We start from the raw sequence: 10,363 nt of genomic DNA, 5'->3' as shown, positions 1-10,363 counted from the left end.
GCTGTCACACCTTCTCCATGGTGTTTCTCTCAGTTCTGTCCTGCAGAAAACAATCTTCTCGTTCACACGCGCCTCAGAGAAGAGTCATTAGAGGATTCATTTAAATTCATTCACATGTTCAGTACACTCATTAGCAGGTGAGGACAGCAGGAAACACGGCTTGATGAGTCTCAGAACCCCATTGTACCCCCTCCTCCTTGCTGCTTTAGTGCTGGTCCACAACACACGACCTCCGTCAGCATCGTGTTCCAGCTGGACACGTCACATATGTGACACACCTGCAGAGATCAGGAACAGTAAACCAAAGCTGAGCAGCGTGACGTCTTCATGTCTGCCAGCTGTTTCAACGGACCGTAACTGAGAAGAAACTCGTGTTGTTGTAGCTTGTGGGTTCTGTTGTTTGGTGCTCTGTCCTTCCTTTCCTCTGCTTAGTTTTCCTTTACTTTGTTTGGGAGTAACTACTGGGGGCTCGTCCAGGATGCAGCTCTAGTTGTGCTGTGTTAATCTCCTCAGGTCGATGCAGTTTTGTGGGTTCTTGTTTGTTACAGCTGAGTGTCATTTCTTTAGTGCCACGCTCAGTCTTGGTGATTTTCATGATTTTCATTCCTCCTCAGTTCAGACTAGGGAGTGTCCAGCTGATCCAGCTTTGGTTCTTCCATCGGACGCTCGTTTGTTATTTTGCCTTTTTTATTTTCGGGGCGAATCCTGGGTGGAGATGATTCTCTGTTGGGGGTAAGCGTGCAGGGCTGACGCCGCTGCGTTTCTGCTTTTAAAGTGGCCTCGAGCCCGGCAAGTCCCAGAAGACAGACAGGTTCAGGGGGTGTCAGGCAGGAACTGAGGGGGTTTGTGGATGCTCTAACAATGCATGCATAAGGTTCTGAGGTGTAGTATAGAAAAGGTCATTTTTATGTCATATACTTATCATGTATCCAGCGTTATTTTCCACTAGTCAGTAGAAAGTGGCGTTCTTGAATTATCCAGAAGGATCTCCAGCCTTCCCAGACTCTGCAGATGTGATGATGAACCGATCCCTTCAGTCTGCTGCAGTTTTTCTCAGAGCAGTGAACTGATGGAGCAGCTCTGGTGGAGGCTGAGGGAAGACCTTCTTGTTCTCCAGATACAAACGGGCCTCTTTGGTTTCCAGAAGGACAGCCTGCTGGCGATGTGCCGCAGTGTTTGGGTTTGTGACCTGGATTATAGATTCCATCTTCACTTGGAATATTCTGTCAGGCTTTGGAATAGGCTTTGCTGATGTGGTGCAGGGGGGGTCTGATGAGGTGGTGGTTTTGGTGATGGACGGCTGCTTGGTGGCGTGCAGGTTCAGCAGCCTGTCCTGAAACCATATGGAGTCTCACTGTCTTGACGTTGGTCTTCAGTCGAGGGATCCCTGCCCTGGACAGGATCCCCTCCACCAGAAGACGATGCTGGATGCGCTCATATGCTTTCAGGATGCTGGTCTTCTCTGGGCTGCTTTGAGAGCAGTGAGGCGTCTAGAGCTTCACCAGCGTGTTCATGAGCCGGTTGTTCTGGGCAGAGATGTCCTGCTGAGCTGGTGTGTCCGTTTGGCCATTTTGAGCAGCATCAACAAGATCGTCCCTCTTGGTCCGACAGTAGAGAGTATCGTCCCAGTGCGTCCTGTACAGCTGCTGAAACTTCTGTGGCTGTTTGTCGTGCTCCTCCACGGCGTTCCAGGCTTCCAGAATCTTTCTCCTCTGCTCTGTGGAGAGAGACAGCTTGTTCTCCGTCACTTCAATCTCCACTAGCAGGGAGCAGAATCTCTGCAGCTTCTGGAAACCAGGGAGATGATTTGCACTGCAGACGTCCTCCTGTTTGAAAGAAGAAATGTAGAAATGTTTCAGAGAATGAAAAAGACTGAAAACTGCAGTAGATGATCTCTGCTGTTTTTATATGTAAATAAAAAGCTGGAGGGTGAGAAGTGGAGGTGTCGTGGATGGTGACATTAATGTGGGCTGGAGCGGCGTGGAGAACGTCACTCTGCTCCTCACTGTCACTGTGGTACACCTTATCCTCCACTTGTGGATACAGCTCCTCACCTGGACCAGGTCCATCAGACATGATGTCCTCCAGGGAAAAAGGCCCAGATTCCCCTGTGCTCTGGCTGAAGAGGTACTCTAAACCCAGCAGCTCATTTGAGGCCACATCAGCAGGAATTTGGAAGTTCTCCTCCACAGTCTCTCCAAACAGCTGCTGACAGCGCTTGTTTAGCCTGTCGATCAGTGGAGCAGAGTAGGTTCCGTGTCTCCGCCTTCTGCCTCCAAACACAGCATCTGCAGTCCTGTTGGAGTTCCACCGATCAATGCCGCTTATCAGGTAGACCTGATACGGACGAGCAGCGCAGTGTGGTCCTGTGTGGTGATGCAACATGTTTCAGAAACACTTTTCACCTCGAGGACACTTGAGAGAGTACCTCCAAACCCCCACAGGGCGCCACACAAAGACACGGCTCTGGAAAAAGAGGTGTGGAGCTGGTAGAGCACCGCTGATGAAACCAGGAGGCTCTGGAGGGTAAAACCACATCCGGTCTGATTTCATCAGCCGCCTCCTCTTCAGTTGACCAGAAATGTCTTTGTATATTTGAATGGCGCTGAACAGCCCTCTCTCTGGGTCCTCCTTGAGCCAGTTGATGTCAGCAGATGGGATCCCATTGAGAGCTTACCAACCCTCTAACTCCACCTGCATCACAAATTATGTACACAACATGTTTTCTTATTCATGTAGAATTATGTCAAAGGGATTAAAAGAAGTCATATTTACTAACTTACAGGTGGGTCACTCACAGGTGGTTCCACAGGAGTAACAGGACTCTGGGATGTGGATGGCAACCTGCTGGTCTGAGGAACAGATGCTGTTGGCTTTGGTAGAGCAGCTGATCTAGACAGCACAGGCCTGTCAGTGTTCTTAGGCTGGGAGGAGGATGAAGATGGAGAGATCTTCCTTTGATGGGAGGAGGATAGAGATTGGACGATTCTCTGGTTGGGAGGTTGATGGTGACAGGAAGACCGTCTCAGGATGGTAGGAAGAGGAGGATGGCTTGACCTGGGTAGCTGACTTCTGCTTAGACTTTTGTGGGCTGGATTCTTTGGAAATCCTCACAGTAGCTTTACTGCTAACTTGGCTCGAGGACTCTTGAGACGTCACTAAATCTGACAAAGTGACATTTTTTGGATCAAGAAATGTACTTATTTTCCATTAACTCTGTCTCTTACCTTCAACAGCCTGACCTGCAGCCATCAGCTCAGCAGACCATGAAGACAGATCGCCCCTTTTCAGCTGTTGCTAGAGTGAGACAGAAAAATGTTTTATTACGCTATCTTTGCAGGAACGTTCATCTTTGAATCATTACAAACATGCAAATCAAACTTTGCATTTGGACAGTTTATGGCCACAGCACTTACTTGCTCCTATTCAGAGATATATTTTCGGAACCTCTTCATATGGACGCTGGTGATGTGTGTCAGCGCCGTGTTTAGCCATCTCCTCACTGAGGTGTGTGCCTTCTGGATTCTGTCCTCGTCTGTAAATTGGTCTGGCTGGTCTTTTTGTTTTGAGTACTGGCGGTAGAGGTCCCACATCTCCTAAAAGGTATTGCCTTCAAAGCCTTTCTGGCCATAGATGCACCTATCAATGTTGGCCTCGAGGAGAATGGAGATTTGAGGGAAGCTCTCTGCATACTCAGCCAGGCAGTCCTCCACCCAGTGATTGGCAATGTCCCCTTTTCTGGCTGGGTTGTTACCTCGGCCCTGTGCTTGTTGCCCAAAATTGGTAAATATAATCAACTATGAACGGGCTCAACTGTGTTTTTATTTTCTTTTTTAACTTATGTTTGGTTATCCGGAGGCTTGTGAAGGGGCTGCAGGGGCGTGCCCGATGGGAGACTCTTTTTAATCAACACTGAGATATAAGAAAAAGGAAACGAGAGGGAAAAGATGGGGCCCAAAGCGGCGTGGTGTGAGAGAAGCCATCACCTGGGCCTGGAAGCGGGCGCGGCAGACGGCGGGAGCAGGGTCGACAGCTGAGAAGACAGCCAAGAGGAGCCACCAGCAGACCAGAAGCCAAACCGACGTCAAAGGAGTGCACCGGGAGAAGCAGCGAGCAGACCAACGTTGGGTGAGCACGCTGGGCTGCCAACCAAACTATGAAGCAGCTTTCTGGACTGGGAAGAAGCCAGAGAAAACCCACACAGGAAGAACTCAGCCGGGATCTGATCCGGTCGTGGTTTGTCAGATGTTCCTCCATCTTCCTTCTCTGATTATCTCTGCCTCGTCTCCTCTGGCTAATCTGCTGCTGTCTGTTTTTGTCTTCACAGGTGTTCAGTATTACTGACTGATGCACCTGCAGTTCCCAGTCTGTCAGCTTCCTTCCACAGGTATTGAACCAGCATCTTTTAGCAGAGCTGCTCTGGTCTTTATCAGATTTCTCCTTCATCTTCCAGACTTCTCTCCTGGATCATCCTGGTTTATTTGGGACACTTTATCACATCAGCTCCAGACTCCACCACCTTCCTGCGCCACAATAAACTGTTTTATCTAAACCAGACAGACTCCTCCTCTTTGACCATGACAGAACCAGGAGGAACCACTGTAAAACCAGAAGCCTAATAAAAACTGTTGAAAAAAATAAACATTTGTGTTTATTGAAGGAAATGTCTCTTGTGTTGAAATTTGTTTAGAGTAGTTGTACGAATATATAATTACTTTAAGTTTTCTCTTGTTAAAAAGTATTTGGTTAAGATAAACATTAAGATTTGGAAGGAAAAAAGCTTCAGGAAGATAAATGATTAATGAAGGAGGTTAACATTTGTCAAAAGTGCCTAAAATAGACAAAAGAAGCTTAAAGTCATAAAAATAGCAATAAAACATTAAATTACTACATATTCACATGATTTTTGTTTTTAGTGCAGCTTAAGCCATTTCTGCAAAGGTTTAATACAAAAATTTAGTTTAATTAACTATTACCATTTTTTTCTTACATTTTACACTTGTTTTGAGACATAAATAAAACCGGATTTTATTTTCGTGTTCGTATATATTCTAGCTGATAAAATTAAACTGTTTAAATTAAAATATAGGTTTCGAGATAAAAAGAAATACCTGCAGTGATCAAAACACTTTTTCGAGGCTTCAGTTTCATTTTCCTGTTAAATAGAAATGTGAAATACGCAGTTTAGAAGAAGCTAGCTGCTTTAAGGGTCACGTGTTCTCCTCCTGCGCATGTGCACATTGAGGAGCTCGTCGTCTTCAGCCTCGAGGCTTTTTTACTTTTTAATAGAACACGTCGACGATAAAACGGGTAAAGTAAGTCTGCTTTCTTCCAAACTTCCTTTAAGTTTTTCTATTTTAGTGTAACGTTTATGGTATTAATTACGCGTCTAAAAAAATGAATATTTTACGTTTTGAACTTCACGTGCTGGAGGCTAACACAAGATGTCGGCCTGATTGATCTCGTTAGCATAAATGATCGACTTTTTCTTTTTTAAAATGACTAAAACTAACAATTAAGTTCATTTAAACTTTTTTTTGGTTTTCATATTAGTGAAATTGAATTGTGTGATTTATTAGCCAACATAGTTTCTTAGTTTCATTTTTAGTTTTTAAATATACCGCATTATTTGGAGATATTTTGCTAAATCTTTATAGATTTACTAACGACTTTCAGACGTCTAGTAGTGAGGCATTAGTTCATGTCAATGTCTGTACTAATATACCCTTCGGTGTACTTTTAAATCTATAATAATTTCCAATATTTTATATTTTCGCGTAACAAGTTATTTTAGAGCTGCAGCTTTTCCTCAACAATCATAAATATGTATTTTGTAGATGATTTTTTCGTAAAAACTAACTAACAAGCAAATAGCCGACGTTTATAATTGTCGGGAGGATTTCAAAGTGCGTGTTGAGGAAAGAGGCTGTATTTCCCCCTTTTTCACTAGAGTTCGCTGTCGGCCTCCTGTTCGTTACGAGTCTGCATCGAAATTAGATTATTTTAACCGCATGAATTGAATTTGGTCAAATTATTTGCATAGAAAATATTCGGCTGCAATGTTAGTTAAATACATGATATTAATTGATAAATAAAGTAGTTAAAATAGCTCATTTAGCTGTTTTAATGTTATTGCTGCTTCTCGTCTTCCAATTGGTCTAGATCGTACCACGTGTCCCGGAAGTAACAGGAAGGTTTCGTTGTTCCCTTTAGTTTAGTTTAATTTTACCGCTCATCGGTCTGTTTCTGTTACACGATTGATGTTATCTATTGTTTGAAGTTATAGAGAGATGGATTTAATGTTCATTTGGTGATTGTAGAACCTAAAGATAGATTTGTAGGAAGCAGAATGAGGCTGTTTCCTCCGAGCTGTGGTCGGTATCGCTTCTCGGCCTTTTGGCTAAGATCAAGTGTAGTATCTGTTCTTATCAGTTTAATATCTGATACGTCCCCTACCCGGGGACCATATATTAAATTGATTTTTGGAACAGGGAGATGGAATAGGGGCTTGCTCCGTCCACTCCACGCATCGACCTGGTATTGCAGTATCTCCAGGAACGGTGCACCCCCCTCTTGATGTTGAAAGAAAAGCTGATTTTCTGTCTGTACTTAATTATTGTCTGACTCGTTGTTGTGAGGATGTCTTTTGCATCGTTCTTATTAAAATCAACCTTAGTTGGGTTTATGGTGCATAATGTATAGAATATCCTGTAAGACTATTAGTTAATGTAAACATTTGTCATCTGTGAGATGATCAATCTATTAGTCTCATTAATACTGTTTTGTATTTGATCTCTCTGAATAAAAACTTTACATTTCTCTCCTAATGTCTAGTTATGATTTTATTAAATGTTGGAGAGCACGTTTTTCTTTTTTTTTTTTATCTGATTGAGCAGTTTTAAATACCAATGCAGTTTTACTGTTCCTCTGCGAAACTTTGGTCCTTAAACGTCACTCGTTTTGTGACTTTCTTTTATGACACATTTAAAGGCTGCTGACTAAATGGAGACACTGTGGTTTTTTTTTTTGTTTTTTGTTTTTTTTTTGCTTTTTCTTCAGGTAAACAAACAGATTTATCAATGTAAAATATGTAAAAGAATGTAGGGGGGAAAAAATCGTTTTTGCTGATCTATCTCTTTATTTCTGCTGTTCCACTCATGCATTGGTGGTTCAGTGGTAGAATTCTCGCCTGCCACGCGGGAGGCCCGGGTTCGATTCCCGGCCAATGCAATTAACCCTTTTCATTTTCCTCTCAACCCTAAAAAAAAAAAAGTTACTCATTCATTTTAAAATATAACCCTATAATGATTGTTGTGAAATCGCAGAGAAGTTTCATAGATTTATCAACATGAAGCATTGACAGTCAATGAGAACTGGACACAGTATTCCCTCCCCCCTCATTTTCCATTCAGAAAGACCAAATCCCATAGACCTCTATTGAGTAATAAACGGCTGTTTCTCAGTCATTCTGTATGTCAGAATAACCATTCTTGCTCTGGTACATATTTTTAACGTGTTCTTGCTAAACCTAATATGTTTCATCATTTATTGTCTTTATCATAAGTTATTCAAATTCTAAACTGCCCAGTCAGATGCCTCAGTAATGGTTGCTGCTGGTCCCGACCTTGAACATTTCTACTCACCTTTCAATGGAAAGGGGTGTGGCTTTCCAACAAGCTCACAATCACTAATGAAAGTGGTTACCATAGAAAAATTGACTTAGACTGACTCGGACCAATCACAGCTTACTAACATGGTCTGGTTCCAGCCTTGTGATGTCCCTAATGCGGAAAAATGGAAACTGAATTAATTTGGTTCTAACCGAAAGTAAGGAATTCTCCATGGGTGATGTCACAGGTGCTTTGTCCATCTCAATATACTGTCAATGACATGATGCCAGGTTGTCTCTGTGGTTCATTTGTTAGTGTGTCCAGCTGCTAACAGAAAGATTGGAGATCAACCAGTGATCTGTTCTTAAATCCTCTTTTCTTTGTACTGAGATCAGGATTCTTTCAGACCATCAAATGTATGTTTCTAAGATTTGAGAAATGTCTTATTAATGCACAAATACCACAAAAATATTTAGGGTAAACATTTTGTTAATAAAATAACAAAAATAATAAGAAACTGTAAAGAATTTCAGGACTGCAAGAAAAGAAAAAGTAAAATACAAACAGCAAACTTTTGAAATTAACTTGTGTTTTAAAGTAAGATAACAGAGTAAATTTAATATAAGACTGAGTTTAACAATTTTATCTTGTTTTTTCTTCCTCAGATGTTTTGAACACCTGAGCTTGAGAGTGAAACATCCGATGACCGTCCAGAGACGAGCAGGAATCAACTCTGACATCCTGATGATGCTGTGAGGTGAGACTGCTGCCTTTGATATAAATCCATTTTATTGTATTTACAGTGTTTTTAAAAGTGTTTATTTCTTAGAAAATAGGTCTAAGCACTAAACTGAGCTCTGCTTCCTTTGGATTTCAGTGAAACTGAATCTCTGTAGTGACAATAATAACAGGAAACATTGCAATAAAGGGCCTATATCAGAACCCTTTATGACTCAAAGCCATTTTGCAAAGCAAAATATTTGAAAATGTATTTCAGTGACTGACGGGCATATAATACAGCTTAAGACTGAGTTCAATAAAATAAAAAGAATTCCTAAAATTCGGATTTTAGAGATGAAATCAGAATTATTTGTCACTCATTTTAATTTGTTTACAATTTTTAACATTGATTATTTTAATTAATTCGTCAATAAACTTGTTACCTCGGTTTAGTCTAACTCTGCATTACTGTTATAATTACTAAAGTATCTACCTTTTCTCTAACAGAGAATTTAGATTTTTAGTTTAGATTGAGCTGGCTTCAAACACATTTCAGGTGTTTGTTAATCAAACCAACGTAATTGCATTTTAGATATAATGAACTCGCTAAAAACATTCAGTTTAAAACTTATCTGGAATTGCACAGGAACGTTTTAAAGATGGTTTTGTTTGCTGATAAGCAGTTTTAAAAATATTGTAGTTAGTTCAGTTGTCCACTAGAGGGAGCCAGGGTTACAGTTGTGTTTTTCTCATGCACAGACCTGTCAAACCAAATGTGCTGATCAGCAGACGCTGATTTGCTGTGGGATATGCTAAAAGGTGAACAACAAAGATAAATAAACAAAAAGGTAATACACCCGTTTTTAGTTGTTAGTTTTGTTTAAGCTTTGGTGTTGAAAAGTTTTGGTGTAGTTTATATTCCAGAACAGTAGGTGGCAGCAGGACTTTGATGTTCTGGTCAGCAGGAAACAAAGGAACAGGAAGTGGTTTAGAGTTAGCAGAGAAAAACGTCAGATTTGAATGTTTTTGATGATTTTAGTTTCATATGTGTTGTTTTTATGAACATATTATGACTCAAACAGTTTATGGTTTTAGTCAAATTCCACCTTTTTTCTTTGAACTCTGTGATAATCGTCTAAAGGTGAATAAATGAATGAAACTGTGTGATGATCAGTTAGCTTTTGTAGTTTGAACACAGCAGTGCATCATGGGAGTTGTTATTGTGTCAATAAATGTGGAAAATGTTAGTTTCTTGTCTCCAGATGTGTGTTTGTGTGTCACAGTGTTGATTGTGAGTCCTGCAGTGTGTGATTGTGTGAATGTGAAAAGTGTAAAGACCTTAAAGCTGGACAGTGTGTGTGAGAAAGAGGTGTGTGCGAGTGAGCTGAACAACTCATACTTACCTGGCAGGGGAGATACCATGATCATGAAGGTGGTTCACCCAGGGTGAGGCTCAGCCATTGCACTCCGGTTGTGCTGACCCCTGCGAATTCCCCAAATGTGGGAATCTCGACTGCATAATTTCTGGTAGTGGGGGACTGCGTTCGCGCTCTCCCCTGATCATATGTTCAAAGACAAAACATTTAAATTAACCTTCATAGGATAAATATACTTGTGATCTGTATGTCATTAATCATGAGTTATTTGATGCTCATCTGCCATTAAACTGTGTTTCAGAATCATGGATTCACTGGGTCAGTTGTTCTCATAGCCAGAGGTGTAGTTGCTGTCAGGCAAAGGTGGGCACCTGCCTTGGGTCCCCCTAAACCGTGGCTGCCCCCCAAGCTGAATAATTAAAAGAAATATCTTAAATAACTTCCTTTACCTATTTTTATCCAACTTTGTAACAAAATAATCCCAAATCACTAAAATGGTATTAAGCTACTCAGGTGTTTTATCCTCCCCCGGCCCTTCTGCAGCAATGGAATATTCCGTAAACAGCAAGCTAGAAAACAGAGACTTTGGAAGAGATAACCACAGAAAGCGGTCAGATGAAGTGTTATAACATGAAAACAGAAAGTAAGAAATGTGTT

At 41.4% G+C, this 10,363-nt stretch overlaps 1 long non-coding RNA gene and 3 other non-coding genes across 4 annotated transcripts; all 4 read left to right on the top strand.

Annotated features, from left to right (window-relative positions):
• The first annotated feature begins 2,679 nt into the window (after positions 1-2,679).
• Positions 2,680-4,555, top strand: LOC112149529. The gene is made up of 2 exons (XR_004948920.1): positions 2,680-4,387; positions 4,454-4,555. It is a non-coding gene; the product is annotated as an uncharacterized LOC112149529 (long non-coding RNA).
• Positions 4,556-6,380: 1,825 nt separating this feature from the next.
• LOC112150039 lies at positions 6,381-6,571 on the top strand. Its single transcript, XR_002919883.1, has one exon. It is a non-coding gene; the product is annotated as a U2 spliceosomal RNA (small nuclear RNA).
• A 588-nt stretch (positions 6,572-7,159) lies between these two features.
• Positions 7,160-7,230, top strand: trnag-gcc. The gene has a single exon. It is a non-coding gene; the product is annotated as a tRNA-Gly (tRNA).
• A 2,495-nt stretch (positions 7,231-9,725) lies between these two features.
• LOC112150033 lies at positions 9,726-9,889 on the top strand. The gene has a single exon (XR_002919877.1). It is a non-coding gene; the product is annotated as a U1 spliceosomal RNA (small nuclear RNA).
• The last annotated feature ends 474 nt before the right edge of the window (positions 9,890-10,363 follow it).

This window comes from Oryzias melastigma, linkage group LG13 (genome assembly GCF_002922805.2).
Source record: "Oryzias melastigma strain HK-1 linkage group LG13, ASM292280v2, whole genome shotgun sequence".
Classification (NCBI taxonomy): Eukaryota; Metazoa; Chordata; class Actinopteri; order Beloniformes; family Adrianichthyidae; genus Oryzias; species Oryzias melastigma.
The sequence above is the reverse complement of the archived record's forward strand: the minus strand, read 5'-3'. Positions and strand labels throughout refer to the sequence as shown.